We start from the raw sequence: 21,392 nt of genomic DNA on the forward strand, positions 1-21,392 counted from the left end.
TTTTCTTTTCCCTAGAATGCTGTGTTTTAGATATCTGTATATTGACACTATTTAACTGTCATTTATTAAGATTTCCTTCCCAGAAAGTTAATCTTCCTTCCTCATGTTTCCATCAGGGGCTTCCTCAACCAACCTGTATCAAAGAGCATCTCTCCTAAGACCATGGGTCTCCAATCTCCACCCTGCTTTATTTCCCTTCTAACATTAATCAGGATGTGACTTATTGTGTGTGCGTGTGTGTGTGTGTGTGTGTGTGTGTGTATGTGTGTGTGTAACTGTGTGTGTGTGTGTGTGTGTGTGTAATTGTTCGCAGTTTGTCTCCCATACATTAATTTTATAAAGGTTATAAAACATGACTCTCAGACACATGTACAAAGGACACAGGTCAAAATGTACTTCTATTCCTTAATTAAAAAGACCACTACTATAACATTAAAACCTGCTAAAAAATATTTGGGTAAAGCATACAGTTTAATAATGAAATTTTAGTATATGATTATTAGGTTATATACATATTTGATTAAAGTAGTACAAGGATACCAAATGTAACCTCTGGCACTATCTATTCCATTGGGCAGACATTATTTTCATATCTACTTGGACAAAAGTTTATAAGTCAACCTCTGCCCCAACAGAGTTGTAAAATAGCCTGGTAGATAGCAAGTCAAGCCTAGAACTGTCAGAAAGGACACTCATTAATCTTTGTGCCTATTTCCAAGTTGCAAATAGTTTTTCTGATATGTAATGACATGAAATTAAATTTTTCCTCTCTTTTATACTCAAATCTTTCAACAGTCATGGGTAGTTAATTTGCTTTTGTTTTGGTTTAGCTTGTTATGGTTTGAAAATGGAAGTGTCTTGCCAAAATTGTCAATGCAGGAGGTGAAATGATTAGATAATGAGAACTGTAACCTAATCAATGGATCAATCCAGTTGGTAGATGATAATTTGAAAAGACTGCTGTCCTGGGTGTAAAATGTAGGCAGGTGGGGCATAACAGACGGGTCTGTGAAGATGTGCCTTGGGGATTATATCTGGTCTCCCTGGCTCCTTCCTCTCTCTGTTTCCTGACCTCCATGAGCACAGCAGTGCTTCTCTGCCAAATCCTTCCGTCATGATATTCAGCCTGCCCTTAGGCCCAGAGTGATGGAGTCAGCTAACCATGTTCTGATCCTCTGAAATCATATGCCAAAGTAAACTTTTCCTGCTCTAAGTTGTTCTTGACAGGTCTTTTGGTCACAGTAACAAAAATGTAACACCTCTGCTCTGTTAGAAACAGAACTTGCATCTAGGATTTGAATGACTATAGTTTGCAAAGTGATATGAAGAGTTTGGAGTAAATTGAGGAAGTGAGTCAGGAAAGGGAAGGGAATGAGCTGAAATGAATGGGATATTTCCATCTGGAAAATCAGATTCAAATCCCAGAGTGCAATATGAGAGAGGGTAGAATATTCTTCAGAGTTATTCAAATCGAGTGAGGAATATACATTTTCACATTTTCATTCTTTGACTGCCATTTGAGATATGCTTCCCAGAAAGTTATTCTATTTTATGTTTATTTTGCCCAGAATGAATGCACTCTGTAAAACACAAACAAGAAACTATCAGATAGTTCAGGTGTTCTCATCAGGTAGCCATCAATCTTGAGGTGATGGAGTAGTTTACTAAGAATATCTTTTAAGCCGGGTGAGGTGTCGTGCACCTGTAGTCCCAATGGTTTGGGAGGCTAAGACTGGAGAATCAAGAGTTCAAAGTCAGTCTCAGCTAAAGAGAGGCACTAAGCAACTCAGTGAGACCCTGTCTCTAAATAAAATACAAAATAGGATGTTCAATTACAAGGATGAGAAGTTATACTCCATTTATGCATGATGTATCAAAACGATATATATATTCCATGGGAGTCCATTTAAAAAGTGTTGATTGAATGAATAAGTAAATGAAATGTTTCCTAGGATCTTGTAAGTTGGATACTTAGTTTTATAAGCCAATATAGACTAAATGGTACAAGGTCTACAAGCATAGAAAATAATACAACAATCTTAGAGATACAGTAGCTTTTCTGTGTAGGTGATAGAGCACAAAGAAAAGGCACAGGATTTGGTACAAGGGAGACCATGTTCAATTATGTCATTCTCGTTATCTGATCTTTATAAGGTGACTTACCTCCACTAAGTTTTGATTTTCTCAACTCTAAATTTGGAATAATTTCCTCTCAATTCTCCAATTATAAAAATATAATGGAAATTCAAATGTATAGTTACCCAAAAGGTATAGAACTCACAATGAACAAAAGCTAGATTCCATTTAAAGTTTTAACATATCTTAGTCCCTCCTCATCTGCAAGGGGCATATTGAAGATCCTAGTGGATGTCCAAACCCTAAATATACTATGTTTTTTCCTATACAAATATTCATAGGATCAAGTTGAATTTACAAATTAGGCAAAGAGTTTAACAACAATAACTAGTGATGAAATAGAATGATTATAGCAATATACTATAATAAAATTGCCAGCGTCACTACTCTTGCACCGAAGGGGCATTATTCGATAAAATAAGGGTTACTTGAACACAAAAACTGTGATACATTGACAGTCCATCTGATAAACAAGATGGCTATTAAGTGACTAATGGGTGGGTATGATACACAGCATGGATTCTCTGAAGAAAAGAATGATTTACAAGGAGGAACAGTGCAAGATTTCTTCTTGCTATAGGGTTATGCCAGTTAAACCTTATACATTGTTTATTTCTAGAATCTTCCATTTAATACTTCAGACCATGATTGAGTACAGGCAAGTGAAGCCACAGAAAACAGAAGGACGGATAAAGAGAAAACACTTTACGAAAACTGAAAACATAACAAGTTAAGCAGTATATTTAGTGTTTGGGCATCCACTAGGATCTGCAATATACCCCTTGAAGGCAAGGGGGTATTAAATATGTTAAAACTTTGAGGGATAGTGATGTAGTTGACAAAACTGTGTCTCATGTGGGGAAGATTACCTCAAATAATTTTAGATGAAGAATATTTTCTAAAACCACCCAACTTACTGCTTTGGTTTGACAGGAGACAGTAATTTCTTCCAGTGTAAATATGCTTCCAATGAAAAGTTGTGATTACCAACAATGAGTGTTTTGTTCCTAGTTAAATTTGCATGTTTTATATGTTAATAATTTTAAAAATGAAATTTTTATACTATGCTTATTTAAATTTTTAAAAATTTTAAAACCTGTGTTCTAATTACTTATATATCACAATAGAATGATATTGACACATCATGAATAAATGGAGTATAACTTCTCATCCTTGTTGTTGGACATGATGTAGAGTTGCACAGGTCATGTAATCATATATGAACTTAGGGTAATAATATCCAATTCATTCTACTATCATTCTTAGCCCCATACTCCTTCCCCTCCCTTCACTGCCCTCTGTCTAATACAAAGTAACTCTGTTCTCCCCTCCCCCTTATTGTGAATTAGCATCCACATATCAGAGAAAGCATTCAGCCTTTGGTTCTTTGGAATTGGATTATTTTCCTTAGCATAATATTCTCCAGTTCCATCTATTTACTGGCAAATGCTATAATTTCATTCTTCTTTATGGTTGAGTAATATTCCACTGTGGATGTGTGTGTGTGGTGTGTGTGTGTGTGTGTGTGTGTGTGTGTGTGTATGTGTGTGTATGTATATGTATACACCTCACAATTTCTTTCTTCATTTATCTATTGCAGGGTGAATTGAGCTACTACCAACACTGATGTGACTGCATCACTATAGTATGCTGATTTTAAGTTCTTTGGGTATAAACCAAGGAGTGGGATAACTGCATCAAATGGTGGTTCCAATCCAAGTTTTCTCAGGAATCTCCATATTGCTTTTCATAGTGGTTGCACCAATCTGCAGTTCCACCAGCAATGTATAAGTGTACTAATCCCCCACATCCTCACCAACAATTATTGTTACTTTTATTCTTGATAATTGCCATTTGGATTGGAGTGAGATGGAATTTCAGTGTAGTTTTTATTTGCATTTCTCTAATTGCTAGAGATAATGAACATTTTTTTCATATATTTGTTGATCATTTGTATTTCTTCTTCTATGAAATGTCTGTTCAGGACCTTAGCCCATTTATTGATTGGTTATTTGGTTTTTGGTGTTAAGTTCTTTGAGTTCTTTATATATCCTGGAGATTAATTCTCTATCTGATACGCGTGTGATAAAAATTTTCTCCCATTCTGTAGGCTCTCTCTTCACATTATTGATTCCTTTGCTGAGAAGAATCTTTTTAGTTTGAATTCATCCTATTTATTGCATCTTGATTTTAATTATTGCAGTCTTGTTAAGGAAGTCAGTTCCTAAGTCAACATGGTGGAGATTTGGGACTACTTTTTCTTCTTTTAGGTGCAGGGTCTTTGTTCCAGTGCTAAACTCCTTGATCTACTTTGAGTTGAGTTTCGTGCAGGTGAGAGATAGGGGTTTAATTTCATATTGCATTCAGCACCATTTGTTGAAGAGGCTATCTTTTCTATAATGTACGTTTTTGGTGCCTTTATCTAGTATGAGATGATTGTATTTATTGGGTTTGTCTCTTGTTTCTTCTATTCTGTACCATTGGTCCATGTATCTGTTTTGGTGCCAATACCATGGTATACTATGGTTTTGTAGTATAATTTAAGGTCCTGTATTGTGATGCCTCCTGCTTCACTTTTGTTGCTAAGGATTGCTTTGGCTATTCTTGGTCTCTTATTTTTCCAAATAAATTTTATGATTGTTTTTTCTATTTTTATGAAGAATGCCATTGAAATTTTAATAGGAATTAAAATTAAGTTACATTAAGTCTGTGTAACATTTTAGGTAGTATGGCCACTTTGACAAAGTTAATTCTGTCCATCCAAGAGCATGGTAGATCTTTCCATCTTCTAAGTTCTTCTTCAATTTCTTTCTTTAGTGTTCTGTAGTTTTCATTGTAGAGGTCTTTCACCTCTTTTGTTAGATTGGTTCTCAAATATTATTTTTAAGACTGTTCTGAATGGGGTAGTCTTCCTAATTTCTCTGTCAGTGGATTCATCACTGATGTATAGGAACACATTTGACTTATGGGTGTTTATTTCATATACTGCTACTTTACTAAATTCATACATGAGTTTTAGAAGTTTTCTGGAAGAATTTTTTTGGATCCTCTAAATATAGAATCATGTCATTGGCAAATACTGATTTCTTTTCCTATTCATATCCTTTAAATCTCTTTCTTCTTTCTAATTGCTCTGGCTAGAGTGTCAAGGATAGTTCTGGATAAAAGTGGCGAAAGAGGACAGCCTTCTCTTGTTCTAGTTCTTAGAGGCAATACTTTCAATTTTTCTCCTTTTGGAATTATGTTGAACTTGGGTTTAGTACAGGTAGCTTTCACAATGTTAAGGTATGTTTCTATATCTCTAGTCTTTTAAATACTTTGAACATGAAGGGGTGCTGAATTTTGTCAAATGCTTTTTCTGCATCTATTGAGATGATCATATGATTCTCATCTCTAAGTCTATTGATGTGATGAATTACATTTATTGATTTCTTTATGTTGAAACAATTTTGCATCCCTGGGATGAACCCCACTTGATCATGGTGAACTATATTTTAATATGTTTCTTTTGTGATTTGATGGAATTTTATGGAGAATTTTTCCATCTATGTTCAACAGGGATATTGGTTTGAAATTCTCTTTCCTTAAAATATATTTGTATGGTTTTGGTATCAGGGTGATACTAGCCTCATAGAATGAGTTTGGAAGGTTTTGCTCCTTTCTATTTCATGGAATAATTTGAGAAGTGTTGGTGTTAATTTTTCTTTGAAGGTCTTGTAGAACACAGCTGAGAATCCATCTGGTCTGGGGCTTTTCTTAATTCATAGGTTGTTGGTAGCATCTTCTATTTCATTGCTTGAAATTGATTGTTTAAATTGTGCATGTCCTCCTGATTCAGTTTGGATAGGTGATATCTCTCTAGAAATTTGTCAATATCATCATGATTTTCTATTTTATTGGAGTATAAACTTTCAAAATAGTTTCTGATTATTTCTCTATTTCTATAGTGTCCATCATATTTCCTTTTCCATCATAAAGTTTAGTAATTTGAGTTTTCTGTCTCTCTTCCTTAGCGTGGCTAAGAGTTTATCAATTTTATTTATTTTTTCATAAAACAAAGAATCCTATATCCAGCAAATTAAGCTTTACATTTTAAGATGAAATAAGAACCTTCAATGATAAACAAACATTGAAAGCCTACACTACAGAATATTCCCAGCAAATATTCCACGAAGATGAAATGAAAAAAAAAAAAGGGGGGGAAATCAGAGAGGAGAGGAACTACACTAGACAAAAAGTTAATTGAGGGAGAAACTACTTCAAATTAAAAACTAGAAATAAACCAAAATGACTCGGAATACAAATCATATCTCAATGATAACTTTGAACATTAATGGTCTAAAGTCATCAATAAAAAACATAGACTGGCAGATTGGATGAACAAATGAGACCCAACAATATGCTGTCTCCATGAGACTCACCTCATAGGCAAAGACATACACAGACTGAAGGTGAAATGATGGGAAAAACATCACTCACATGGATCATGTAAACAAGTAGGGGTTTCTAGCCTTATATCAGATAAAGTAGACTTTAAGCAAGAGTTAATCAAAAGGGACCAAGAAGAACATTTCATACAGCTTAAGGTAATTACACATCAACAAGGCATAACAGTCATAAATATTTATGCCCTAAATAATAGAGATATCTACGTATATCAACAAACCCTTCTTAATTTCAATAATCAAATAGACCACAACACATTAATACTAGGTGACTTTAACACAACTCTCTCACTACTGGATAGATCCTCCAACAAAAACTAAACAAAGAAAGTATAGAAGTAAATAATACAACCAATAATTTAGACTCAACAGACATATATAGACTATTTCACCCATCAATGAGTAAATACACTTCTCAGTAGTACATGAATCCTTCTATACAATAGACCATATCTTATGCCACAAAGCTACTCTTAGCAAATACAAAAAAATAGAATAATACCCTGCATTCCATCAGATAATAATGGAATAAAATTAGAAATCAATGATAGAATAAAAATTAGAAGCTACTAGAACACCTGAAGACTGAATGGTATGCTTTTGAATGATGAACAAATAGCAGAAGAAATCAGGAATGAAATTTAAAAAAATTCTTAGAGGTAAATGAGAATAGTGAAACAATATATCAAAATCTCTGGGATAGTATGAAGGCAATGCTAAGAGGAAACTTCATTGCATCAAGCTCATTCATTAAAAGAATAGAAAGTCAACAAATAAATGACCTAATGTTACATGTCAAAGCCCTAGAAAAAGAACAAATCAACACCAAAAGCAGTAGAAGACAGGACATCATACTTATATGTTTTTATAGGTCATTGAATCTGTTGAGCAAGCAATGCTGAGGATAAAAGTTGAACTTTGTAAAGTGTTATCCTGTGAGAACTTTAGAAGACAGTCAGTCACTATTGCTTGTTTCTTCATTCAAAACATCAACAATAAATAGATGTAGTACTGAAGAGATGAGTCTTGCTAACAACTGAGAAAGGAATGAATGGAGGACATACATAAGAATTTTTAGAAAAAAGGTGTAGAAACACTATCATTATCTTACCTAAATTAAGGCAAGTTTGACTGAGTGATTTCTACTTCCCACTTTGGGAGGGAAACTGAAGGGGGAGGGAGAAACAATCATAAACACCCGGAAATAATTCTAGCAACAAAGGTAAGTCCTCAGGAGGAAAAGAAAAGCTGCAAAGGCTACTTTGAATCCTGGTCACAGATTCTTTTCTTAAACATGAATGAATCCAGTTGCACATTATTCTTAGACTATAAAAACAATGGGTACATATGCCCCCAAATTAAAAAATCCAAAGTCTAATAAATCTTTGAATTATTTCCAATGAAATGAACAAACAAAATAGAACTAAAATGAAGAATTACCACAGACTGACCATAACTAAGGTCTATAGAGCAATAAAGGTCATTGGCTCGGGCTGAACAAAGCACTAAATCAAATACGATTACAGAAAATAGATCTTACAAATGAGAAAATTTCAAAGATACTAAAATAAACACCTAACTCAGAATATGAAGAACTGAAAGAAGATGGAAGGGTGAATAAAATAATTTTTTTCACGAGTTAATAGATTATAGATGTTACCTAAAATATACACTTCAAGAAATATAGTCTATGTATGCTATTTAAAATTATCAACAACAACAAAAAAGTAGTGAATAGAAAATCTACCCATCACGGTGATAGGGATTCATAGTATCTTTTTTAAAAATAGCAAAAATTGAAGCTTCATACATGTCACGTAAACTTGTAAAAGTAACTACCACAAGATGGACAAAAACTTATATAACAATCAAAATTATTATAAGAAAAATCACCCAGCTTCGTGTAAAAGAGAACCTAGGTTGAGTGAAAACACAAAACAAAGCACTTACTTTTTTTTTTTAATTTAGTTGGTTCTAATTTGTTGTACATGACAGTAGAATATATTTATATATTTTGATAGGTTATACATAAATGGAGTATAATTTCTCATTTTTCTGATTATATGTATTTCTGTATCTATGACCTTCTTTTAAGTTTTCATGGGGGTGGTGAGATACATTTATTTTGAGGCAGACTATGCAAAGCAAAATAAATGTATCTAGCCTCCTCCACCATAAAAACTTAATAGAACATCATGGCTTGAATTGAGGAAGGAAATGAGAATAATGAACAAATTAAAAATACTACACAGTTTGTAGTTGTGGTGCTTGTTTTTAACTTGAGCAACTGGGAAGAGTGTGGTACATGCTTTTATGGGAAGACATTAATAAAGTAAGAGGTAGGGAAGAATATTGAAAATTTTATGTATATTACGTTTGAGATTCTCCAAGATATCCAAGTGGAGATGCTAAGTAAAAATTAGGAAATGTGATTAGAATTGTTGGGGATAAGTCAGGGATAAAAATATAACCTTGGGAATCATTGATACATATATGTTGAATTAGATATGTTGAGCTGCTATAATAAAATGCTGTAAACTTATTAACAAAAGAAATCTATTTTTTACACTCTGGGGTTTGGATGTTTAAGATCAGGAGCCAACATGACCAGGTTCTGGGGAGAGCTTTCTTATGTGTTGTAGACTGCCACCCATTATTTTTTTTTGTGTGTCCTCACATGGTGTAAAGCTGGTTAATAGAGCTCGAAGAACTTAAAAATCAGCATACTATAGTTACATGGCCACATAAATGTTTATAGCCCTTAGTTCACAGTAACTGAGTTATGGGACCTACCTAGGTTCTCTTCAACAGATGAATGGATAGAGAAATCATGGCACCTATACACAATGAAATATTACTCAGTCATAAAGAAGAATGAAATTGTGGCAGTTGCCAGTAAATGATTGAAACTAGAGGCAATCATGCTAAGTGAAATAAGCCAATCCCACAAAAGACCAAAAGGCTGAGTTTTCTCTCTGATATGTGAATACTGACTCACAATAGGTGGGGATGGGGTGGCAATGAGGAGGGAGGAGTATAGGTTAACCAGATTGAACAGGGGAAATAAGTGGAAGGAAGAGGGAATGAGAATAGGAAAGATGGTACAAAGATTAGGACATAACTTTTCTGTGTTAATATATGAATACACGACCAGTGTGACTCCACATCATGTACAATCACCAGAAGACAAAGATATACTCCATGTATGTATGATATGTCAAAATACATTCTACCATCATGTATAACCAAAAAAGAAAAAAAGAAAAGAAAAAAAGTGAAAAAAACAAAAAGACAGTATTACCCTATGTATATGTATGATTACATGAATGGTGTGAAACTACATTGTGTAAAACCATAGAAATGAAAAGTTGTACTCCATTTATGTACAATGAATCAAAATGCAGTCTGTAAAAATAAAAATAATAATGATAATAATAAAAGAAAAAACAAAAAGAACTGGGGTTATAGCTCAGTGGTAAAATCTCTGCCCCCTGATGGAAGGAAGGAAGGAAGGAAGGAAGGAAGGAAGGAAGGAAGGAAGGAAGGAAGGAAGGAAGGAAGGGAGGGAGGGAAAATGCAAAGTTTAATTGACTCTGCTTTTCTTTAGGTAATTATAATAAGATTGAGTACTTTTGCTCAATATTATTGTATAAATGTCAATAATGTTTGGAGTAATCACAGTGTGAGCATTCATTGAAGAAAGCTCAGACACTTTCATGGAAGTGTGGGGTACCAGTGTGTGATTACACCAGTTCACTCGGATATTTGATTTCTTTCCAGTTTGAGGCAATTTAAAAGAATAATGAATATTCTCTTGGGTCTCTCCTTCTGGTTGGAATTTCTGAGTAGTAGGCTTTGTGTTTCTTCAACTTTAATGGATAATGCAAAGTGTTCCAGAATCGTTTACCAGAATTCCTCCCCTCCCACTCTGACGACCTTTGCTCCGCTTCATGTTATCACTTGTTCTTGTCACTCTGCTTAACATTAGCCTGTGTAGAGAATGTATCGTGATATTTCAATGTTTTAAAGTTTATTTTTCTAATAAATAAATAAATAAATAAATGTAAAGGCACCGATTCTATTCATGAATGATGTCCTCCTCATTACCGAAGGCCCACTTCCTACTGCCCTCTTGTGGGTAGGAGTTCAGTATTTGATATCGGAGAGACACAAGCTTTCAGCCCATTGCATGTGGTATTTGACTGGGAGCGGTAAATCAGTTATTGCTTTGAACTTCAGAGCCTCGGAGAGTTTGACTGCAACATCTGGGACTTTTTCTATGCAAAGGTGTAGAAAGACACGCCCATTTGCAGGTGTCTGCTGTGAATGGGGCCAATTCCACGCCTACATGGAATTTATGACTTCAATACCTTTAAATTTACATGCCTGCTAGCCTTGGGTGAGAGATACCAGTGAACCTAAACAGCCTTGAGTCACTAGCTGCCTGAAGGAGGAAGAGTTACTGAGCAAGTGATAAGGAACCCCCAAATCAGGGCAATTTCCCGCAGTTTCTCTGCTTTTGTTTATCTTAAGGAACTCTTCCTAACAGTGAAGTCCTTTGACTTGCTTCGCTGTAAAATATAGGTCGGCGGGCTTTCTCTTTTGTTAGGATCAGACCCATCAAGTATTTTCCACTTGTAGCCCCTGCTTTTTATATATTTTTTGTGTCCTTTGTTTTTACTTCTTACTACTACTTTGTCAGCCTTTGATTTCCAGCCAATCCACACCTCCATAGGGTGACTGATTTCCCTCCCCTGGCAGGACACCATGAGAATATTACATGTCACAGGATTAGTGAAGATCACCAGGAAGACTGTGCAGACAGAGAAGAGGCTCTAGGATGGAGCAGTCACGGATTTCAAATCTGAACACAAGAGAAGGAGTTGTGAAAGAGTCTAAAAAGCAGCGGTAATAGAGATGTATAAAAAAAAAAAAAAAGGAATACATAATAGTTTGAATTACTCAGACCATCATCTCTACCAACATACCATTACTATTCATTTTAATGTCAGCAGTGATAGGTGGCCCAATCTAAAGCATCCTTCTCTTTTATACTTGATATTGCAACATTTAACAGGATGGACTCCACCTACCTTCTTGAAGCATTTCCTTTTTGTGATAGCTGGAGTAAAAGACCCCAAGGAATGATGTTTTCCCTCTGATGTAACATTCAAAGGTATAAGATGCTGCCTGCATCATTAAGAAGATAGTTGCTTATCCTATACCTTAGGTCTCTCCTCAAGCCTGTAGTGAGAGAGTAAACCCATTTTTTTTTTTTTTTTTTTTTTAGGGTGCAAATGGTCACTTGTTCAAATATTTTTTAAAATTTATTTTTTAATTTTTACAGACTGCATTTTGATTCATTGTACACAAATGGGGTATATCTTTTCATTCCTATGGTTGTGCATAATGTAGATACACACCATTTGTGCAATCATACATATACATAGGTAATGATGTCTGTCTCACTCCACCATCATTCATTCCCCGTATTTCTTAAATGTCTGAAGTAGAGCAGAATTGGTGATGTCTGAAATTTTGTTACAAAAGTGTTAAGTAAGAGAGACCAGGGAGGAGTCCTTTGCCAGCAGGAGCAAAAGTCCCAGGATGCCATTTTGCTCCATGGTGTGTGGTTCATAAGAAAGATAACACTCACACAGGCACAAAATGGAGCACCGCTTTACCCACATGGAAAAGAAATAGAGTAAGATAGGACTCAATAGTGAATATTAGTTGGTCAGAGCCAGTGGGTCTTGCAGCCCATGTGACTGGTGATCATCTGTAATAATGATCATCTCCTCATTTTTCAAGTGAGGGACTCCAGGGATATAATGGGGAAGATGGCCAGATAACATATGAACCACATAATTCCACAGAAAGAAGAAGTAATCATTCCTCTGAAACAGGGAAGATATGCCCACAGAAGGCTATCAGCCCAGTCTAGGCTGTGAAAGATGGTTACCTCTTGGTAGGATAGTGTTCCAGGTCTAAACCCTGTGTTCATGTTGCCAGAGGTATTGGAAGACTTCAGGGATGTGACTGTCTTTCCCAGTAAGAGAGATGATGCTCCTCAAACTCCTGAGTCACCTTAGCTTTTTAGGTCACAGAGAAGATTGAGGACTGTTATTTTGGTCCCTTGAGCAAAAGCAGAATTTAGTTTGGTATTAAAAGTCTACATGCATGCCTGGTTGATGTCCAGCAGTACAGGGAAATGGGTCTTCATAGAAAGACTTCAGGGCAAATCTGCAAGACTAGAAATTAGAGAAGGAACCTTTGAGGCCCACAGTTTCAGCAAGGTCAGCAGATAGAATAAGGAATTGAAGAAGCAGGGGCAAAGGATAATTCATACTATAATGTGCAAGAGAAGGCTAGAGCCAGTAAGAGCGCAAACGCAGGTGTTGGCTCTAAATGGTAAAGACATGCATTTCCCAGAAGCACAGAGGAACAAAGTTGGAAGCAACAATTTTCATGTAGAAAAGAGAAACAAAGCTCTGGATTAGACGCTTCCAATTTTCTCTGCATTATGGGAGTTGAGGTTATTTGCCACAGGTAATGAGGACAGGAGTGGACGTGAAGGTGTGGGAGTTTTTTGAGGGGGAAATTGGATGGGCTTGGTGAATATCTCTTCAGTGGAGAAAGCAGTAAGAACAGCAATAATGGTAAAGTACTTCTATGCACAAGTTGGTACCCAGTTGTGACTGAAAAGTATAAACTGGCAGTATATCATCTACTGCCTTCCAGTCATGACTCTGCATTTTTCCTTAGTAAACTAAGGAGTACTCATGTAATGATGTGGACCACAGAGAAACTGCTGAACCTACGAGTTAGGACTTAGTAACTGTAGATGAAGGATTTTAGTATGTTAGTAGGAGTTTTAGAAATTGCACTTCATAGATCAAGGCAGAGTAAAATGACAAGAAAAGCAAAAGGAGGAAAAAAAGACCTGGTAGAACTGATCGATTTGCTATAAACAACAAATACCAGCTTTTATTCTAGCTTAATGAAAAAATCTCAAATGGCAAACTAATTAACTGCCAAATCTTTCAGTAACAAAGCTAGTCTGATCAAAAATGCAAATTTCAAACTTTGTCTCATTTTAACAATGCACAAGAAACTAAGATTAACCGTGTTCAGGAAAAACAAGAGAAGAGCTAAGCAAAATTAGCAAGAATAGTGATCAAGGATTAAAAACATCAAAATGCATAGATTATAATATCTTAGCATAGTTTAGAATTCTGTCTTTTCAGCAAAGAAGAACATCACTTAGGAGACAAATCAGCTGTTAGAATATGAATGAATATTCCGACACAAAAAGCAATTCTCCTGTTTTTTATTCTGCAATGATGGGCTAACTTGGCAGAGTTGATCCAGGATGACGTTATTCATTACTGTACCAAACGTGCATATGCAGAAGAAGATCACAATCTTGTCTTTGAGAGGAATTTGCACCTCCTTCTTCACTTATGTGGATGATAATGATTATGAAATCATAGTGTATATATGACAACTGATAAACAGAAAGTCCACATACTGAAAGCCACTCCCTGAAGCAACTTTTCTTTAGTGAGACCCATGAGAAATTTCCCAAGATAGGACTATTTTATGCCAACTCTGGCTCATTTGCTAACAGTCCTTGTACAATGCTAATTTATAATTTCCATTTTATTTCATGAGCTAAATATATATAATGAAAGTGGAAGAATCATTCTAACGCAGTGTACTTTATTCTTTTGCTTTTATCCCCCCTGTATGTGAAAAGAATGCTAGTAGGAAAGAGTAAATGTTGTCTTAAAGCATGAAGAGGAGAGGAGAGAGGGAGGAGTGAGGAGGGAAGAAGAAGAGAAAAAGCCAAGTTCCACCATCCCCAAAACAGATAAGACCAACAAGAAGTGTTTTGCATCCTGTCATTATTTTTGTGGGCATAAAATTATATAACATAAGATTCAGTTCAATTGTTGATAATCCTCTTTTCCTTATTCTTTTTCCTATCACATACGACAAAATTTAAGACAGCAAATATTTGTTTTCTTAGCATGCAATGATGAAGCACAAAGGCTGGCACTGGAAAATGTGTATGTATTAACATAAGGAAGAAGAAAAAAGAATCTAAATCTTGGCTTTGACATGTGATATTTACAAGAACCAAGAACAGAGAAATGTCTTAACTGCTCTGGTCTTCAGTTTCTTCAACATAAAACACACACAAAAAATTTTTTGTAAGACTGAGTCTAATACAGTGACTGGAACATATTAAATTCTATTATTATTTTATGACAAGTCTTTTTTTATTTATTTTTTGATTCATTGTACACAAACGGGGTACAACTGTTGTTTCTCTGGTTGTACACAAAGTAGAGTCACACAATTTGTGTAATCATACATGTACCTATGGTAATGATGTTTGTCTCATTCTGTTATTTTTCTTTCCCTCCACTACCACCCTGCCCCTCTTTTTCCTCTATTCAATCCATCCTTCCTCCATTCTTGTCTCCCTCTCACCTCCCATTATGTATCATCATCTGCTTATCAGAGAGATCATTTGGTCTTTGGTTTTTTGGGATTGTCTTATCTCACTTAGCATGATATTGTCCAACTGCATCCATTTACCTGCAAATGCCATAATTTTATTTTTCTTTATGACTGAGTAATATTCCATTGTGTATATATACCACAGTATGATGAGTCTTTCTACCCAGACTTTCTTACACCTTCAAAAAGTTCTTCCTAAACTCAAATAGAGATTTGTATTCTTTCTGATGCTAGACCTTAGAACTTTGACATGTTTCACTTTATTTAATTCTCACTGCAAAATTAAAAGATATTTTGCAGGCTATCCCAGTTTCCCATAATTGGAAAATGAATTTCCCAGGAGCTGTACAGCATGCAGATATTTGTTTCTTTCTTGCTCCATTTGCAGATGTCCTATGTCCCCCATAAGTTCTCTATGAATAATGTTGTGAATTATTCTCAGTGACCCACACTCAATTTTCTCCCTCCATTTCCGTTGGGGGTACTTTTCCTTTCAGATCATCTCAGGCTCTGTCATGTCCAAAAAGTAGGATCATAAATATTTATCTACTTATTGATCAAACCACCAATATTTTGATTCTTGGTGAGGCCAGTCTTGAAAATCAGGATCAGGTCCTCTTTCATCTCAACACCCCAGCAACTCTGAGGCAAGAAAACAAGTTTTACTAAAAGATAGAACAGAGAGAAAGAGACTCCTCCAGAAAGGAGGGGGTCCAGGGCTGGCGCCCGAGGGAGAGGGGGTGTCCTGCCCCTTTATAGATTTCAGGTTTCCTTTCTTATCATGCTTACATGACCAAAAGTGACCCAAAGGCATGCAGAGAGCCATCCAGGGGGTGATTGCTTGTGTTGGACGGTGGGATCCTTCCCTCACCCCTGGAGGCTGTTACCAACAGGGTGATGGGAGTGTTACCTACTCATTTCCTTTTCTTTGATAATTAACGACCTGTCCTTTGCCCCAGCCTCATTAGCCTGGTGGAGAGAAATAAACAGCAAACTATGTTGTCATTTATGGGAAAGCCACATCTTTTATATACCATATCTCCTTAGGCCTGAATTCACCTCCTTTGGACAATGAAATAATTATGTAGTCAAAGAACTCATTCTAGGGCTGAGGCTTTATATTGTATTTCTACTTCTCCTGAAAACATTTTAGGTATATTTGACCACAAAATCACAGGAAGTTTTACCTTAATTCTCCTCTGTGTACCCCTTCCTCCTACCCATCCTTCTCTTCACAGAGTAAATGAAACGGGATCTGTTCTACCTGTGCTTTTCACTCATATGGAGTACTCAGCCAAAATTGCAACCATGGAACAGCTGTTCCTTTAACAATGGAAAATCTAAAGGAGACTTAGCCCTGGTCCCACTAACATGCTCTTTAATTTATTTATCCACTTTGGCTTCCTGCAGGCGTTCGACTCCTGATTAGAATGCAAGCTGAATGGGCATTGCCTTCTAAAGACCCTGCCCCTGGGGCCAGGGTGATGCCAAAAGGACTGAAGAATCCACAGTATAATATCCTTGCCCACAAACCTGACCCTTTACATATGCATATTTCTTATTTTTTGTTCTACATGAATAACCTCTCCTGTAAATTGTAATGCTTCCGTAGGTTTGGGAAAGGCAGAATAGCTGTCTTCCTGGTCTAACTAAATTGTGAACAAATTTATTTTTCGTTGCATATTGCTTTTCTCCTGCTCTTGATATGGGCAGGTGACTGAATCCAGTCTGTTGAGACTCCAGAGCCAGGACTCTAACCCGGGACCCTGGTAACAGAGTTAGTATTTAACATTCCCTCGTCATAGGTTAGAGCTTCTACTTCTAATCTATAGAAGTTGAACGGACAGGTGCATCTGTGTTAATTTATGAGACTATATTTTACATAAAACAGCTTTTAATTAAAATTAAAACTAGTTCTTAACACATTCCTAAATCTCATTCAAATTATGTGCAGTTTTTATAAAAGCAAGGGAATATTGCAAAGTATATTTATATTTATTGCTTTATCCCAGCAGGATTAACAAAAAGCCTTCTCTGATGAACCACCTTCACCCTCTGGAATCATCAGCACTTAATTTTCATCAATTAAGTTATCTTTGCAAAAATATCTCTATAAGAAGTATGTTTCCATTGAAGAATAACTGTTGAGGGTGTTTTTTTCCCCTTAAATTTTTTTTTTTTTTTTTTTGGTGCTGGGGATTGAACCCAGGGTCTTGTGCATGCAAGGCAAGCAGTCTACCAACTGAGCTGTATCCCCAGCCCTCCCCTTAATTTTAAAAACATTTCACAAAATCCTTTCATCTGTCTCTACTCCCATGACATTTCTTACTCATGTCTTTTCCATGGAGTCTTATTCCATGCCAAGAATTCAGCATAGCAATGACAGAAATGATTAAAGAATGTACATCTGCTCAGTAACCATTAACTGAATATCTATTAAAAGCCACACATTCTTCTAGGCATGCCAGGAGCATGGCCACTGAGAAGCTCAAGGACTATTAGGAGAAAAAGACAGAAGAGACTTGTTTTTCAGTGAATGAGATAGATGTAGGGGGTGGTAGGCACAGAGAGTGAAACAATAGAGATTGATGCAGCACAGGCAGTTGGGGACCAGAACAGTCTTCTAACTAACATCAAAAATTAGAAAGATCTATACAGAAGGAACTGCAAAAAGAAGCATGAGCATAATAAAAACCCACCACACCTGATTCCTCCTACTGCTGTATTCAGTGGTGAACACAAAATACAGAGAAGAAATACTGCATGCAAGACGGAAGAAAGGTCCCTGGACCTTTCTAAATATTGGATGAACAACGAAGGCCAATATTTTCATACTGTGCTCCACCTGAGATGGCTTTGACTTCTTTTCAACTGTTGGTATACTTTTTACTTGATGTTGGTCCATTTCCCTCCTCCGTACTGACTGTATTCTCATAAAGGTAATCAACAAGATCTCATGTTAAATATTTCCACTACCAATGAAATGAAACACACAAAAAAGTAGCCAAACAAACAAAAACAGAGGGACACAAGAAAATGTTGGGGGGTGTTGGATGTGTCTAGTAGCTTGATTTTGGTGGTAGAATCATGGGTATCAGCATATGTCCAAACTCACAAACTTTTACACATTATATATATGTTAGTTATTAGTCTATTAAGTATATCTCAATAAGGCCTTTAAAAAAAGTCAACTGAACACACACACACACACAGGTGTATTTCGCCTGTAAATAAAAACATAAAAATCTCATTGATTTCTTATTTCCTGAGAGTGGGGTTAACTCTTTAAAAACAAAGCAAAACAAAACCTTATGTTAATAATTTATATCATTAAGGATTTAACTATTTAAGACCTTGTAATACGAAGCTGCTCCCCTGCCCTTTCTGTTGTATCACAACCTAGCTTGTCAGTCTGAAAGCTGCTCTCCCGCCCTTTCCGGTGCAGCCATTTTCCCCGCCTCTCAACTACTGTCAGTCTGTGAATATCCTGGCTAGCTATTGGTTCATCAGTCAGTTTGCAAGTATCCTTCTTCATTATTGGTCCCCTGTTAGCCTGGTGGGATTCTTAAAGATAGCTTCACTGCCATCTTCTCTCTCTCGCTTTTCTCTCTGCCTGACTCACTTTCTTTCTCCTCCTCCCTTTCCACTCTCTCTAGCGCACCCTTCTCTTTCCCTTTCTTTTCCTCTCATTTTCTCTCTCACCCTGCAGGGAGACACTCTGTTTGCTTAATAAACTCCCTTATGTGATTTCCCATGTCCCACCATGGTTTTCGTGGGATCCCGTACAGACCTTATTTAAAATTGCAATGAAGAGAAACTTCGGAATTTTATTAATTTCAAAAATCATTTTCTCTATTCTTAGTCCTTTGCTTTTTGAGATGAATTTTAGAATCAGTTTTTTCAATTTCTATAGAAAACTTACTAGGATTCCAAGTGAAATCGTGTTGAATCATCACAACACCTTGAGATGAATTTATACCTAACACAAGACACATATCTCTGTTTCTCCTTCTTCTGTTTCTCCTTCTCTCTTTAATTTTTAGCAGCTCAGTGTAATAATTTCCTAGAAAAGTTTCTTGGTCCCAAACCTGCCTGTGCTGTTCCAATCTCTCTTCCTTCCTTTCCCCAGGGGCCCAGTGTAATTCAGAGCTTGATCCTCAGTGTGAGACTCTTTCTTGGGAGGTAGGACCTACTAGATCACTGAAGGTATGAGATATTTTCCCTTCGGTATTTTTTCACAAAAGGAGCAAAACTTGACCCTCTCTGTCCATTTATTCTCTCCATTTGAACCTACAGAAGGATTAGCACAATACATCTTTTCTTCAAGCATGGCACATATCAAGAACTTTGCTATAGTGATGTAAAGCAGACAAACACTCTCTCCATTTATTTATTTAGGTTTTCTGTAGTTTCTCTCAGTAATGCTATCCAGTGGTCTTTGTAGATAGTTTGTATACATTTTGTTGTATTTATTCTTTGGTATTCAAATAATATGATATTATTATCAATAGTATTATTTAAATTTCTGATTTTTTTTATTTCTAGCAAATAAAAAAATCTAGTGAGTTTTGCATATTAATCCTGTGTTCTTCAAGTTTGCTGAACTTGTAAGTTCCAGAAACTTACAGATTTTAATTTTTTTTTTGTACTGAGGATTGAATTTAGGGATACTCAACCATTGAGACTTATTTTGTATTTTTTATTTATAGATAGGTCTCGCTGAGTTGCTCAGTGCCTTGCCATTGCTAAGACTGGCTTTGAACTCATGATCCTCCTGCCTCAGCCTCCAGAGCTACTGGAATTACAGGCATACATAACCACTCCTGGCTTAGATTTTATACATAGATTATCATTGTTAATGAATAAAGACCATTTTACTGACTCTTTTCTAACTTAAATGCCATTTCTTTTTTTCCTTGCTTTATTGTAAAGGCTAGAATTCCCCATATCTTGTTGAATATAAATGGTGGAAATGAACAAATTGTCTTTCTTCTGATCTTAGTGGAAAAGTCATCATTCTTTTTTGTTTGTTTTTTTAAAGAAGTAGGCATCATTTTATTTTATTTACTTTTAAATTTTTTTATTTATCTTCTAATTTTTTACAGACTGCATTTTGATTCATTGTACACAAATGGGGTACATCATTTCATTTCTATGGTTGTGCACGATGTAGATTCATACCATTCGTGTAATCATACATGTACATAGAGTAATGATGTCTGTCTCATTCCACCATTTTTCATACCCGCGTCCCTCTCATTTCCTTCCATAATCTAAAGTTCCCTGATAAGTGGAGAATGATATCTAATGGGGATGGGGCAGTGAAGAGTGAGAACCATCATTCTTTATTATCATATGTGATATTAACTGTAGTTATTCTGAGATTCTTATTATCAGATTGAAGTCAAGCACATTTTCTTCTATTCCAATTTGTTAAAAGTTTTCAAATTAGAAATACATGTTGGATTTTGTTGAACATTTTTCTGCACCTATTCATATGATAATATGCTTTTAACTCTTTGGTAATGTGATAAGTTTTCCCAATTCATTTCAAATGTTAAGTCAACTCTGCATTTCTTGGGTAAGTTCCACTTGGTTAAAAAGGAACATCAATCAAGTACTTTGTTGTATTTAATTGACAAGAAGTTTGCTTAGCAGTGTTTTTCTAGGTTCAAGAGGATCATTGGATATTGGCACATAGTATTTTCATTTTTAATCAATCCAAGCACTTTGCAGTGTCCTTTTTTATCTTTGACAATTACTTATTTAAGATTATGTTATTTAGATTAAAAATATTTAGGGATTTTTAGAAATATTTTGCTAATTTCTAATTTAGTTTTGTTTTATTTTATGGACTGGAATTAAGGTTTCCAGGTAAAATAAAGAATGTTAAGATCAACATGAACTTTAGGTAAACATTGAATAATTTTTAATATGTCTCAAGGGTCACATGGGACATAAAACAAAAATGTTTGATATTTATCTGAAATTAAAATATAATTGATATGCTTTCTTGTTGTTGCTAAGTCTGTCAGACTTACTAAAATATGAATCATCTTATGAAATGTTCTGTTGTATTTAAAAAATGTAATAATATTGCTGAGATTTTGATGAGTTCTCAAAGCTCCTTGTGTTGATAGGATTGGTCCCCAGGGTAGTAATTTTGGCAGGTGATAGGAACCTTGGAGAAATGGGGCAGGCAGCCCGTAGGTCCGTAGGTCAGTGGAGGCATGTCCTAGAAGAGGACTGTGAGGCCTTAGTCTTTCATTTGTCCCCTGCTTG

General features: G+C 35.7%; 1 long non-coding RNA gene across 1 annotated transcript in view; it reads left to right on the forward strand.

Moving 5' to 3' along the window:
- LOC306662087 overlaps positions 1–20,073 on the forward strand; it is an 87,750-nt gene extending 67,677 nt beyond the window's left edge. The window contains exon 3 of the long non-coding RNA XR_013764056.1: positions 19,820–20,073. This is a non-coding gene — a long non-coding RNA (uncharacterized lncRNA). The remainder of the gene's footprint in view (positions 1–19,819) is intronic.
- Positions 20,074–21,392: the final 1,319 nt, after the last annotated feature.

Source organism: Sciurus vulgaris (genome assembly GCF_902686455.1).
Source record: "Sciurus vulgaris genome assembly, chromosome: 5".
Lineage (NCBI taxonomy): Eukaryota > Metazoa > Chordata > Mammalia > Rodentia > Sciuridae > Sciurus > Sciurus vulgaris.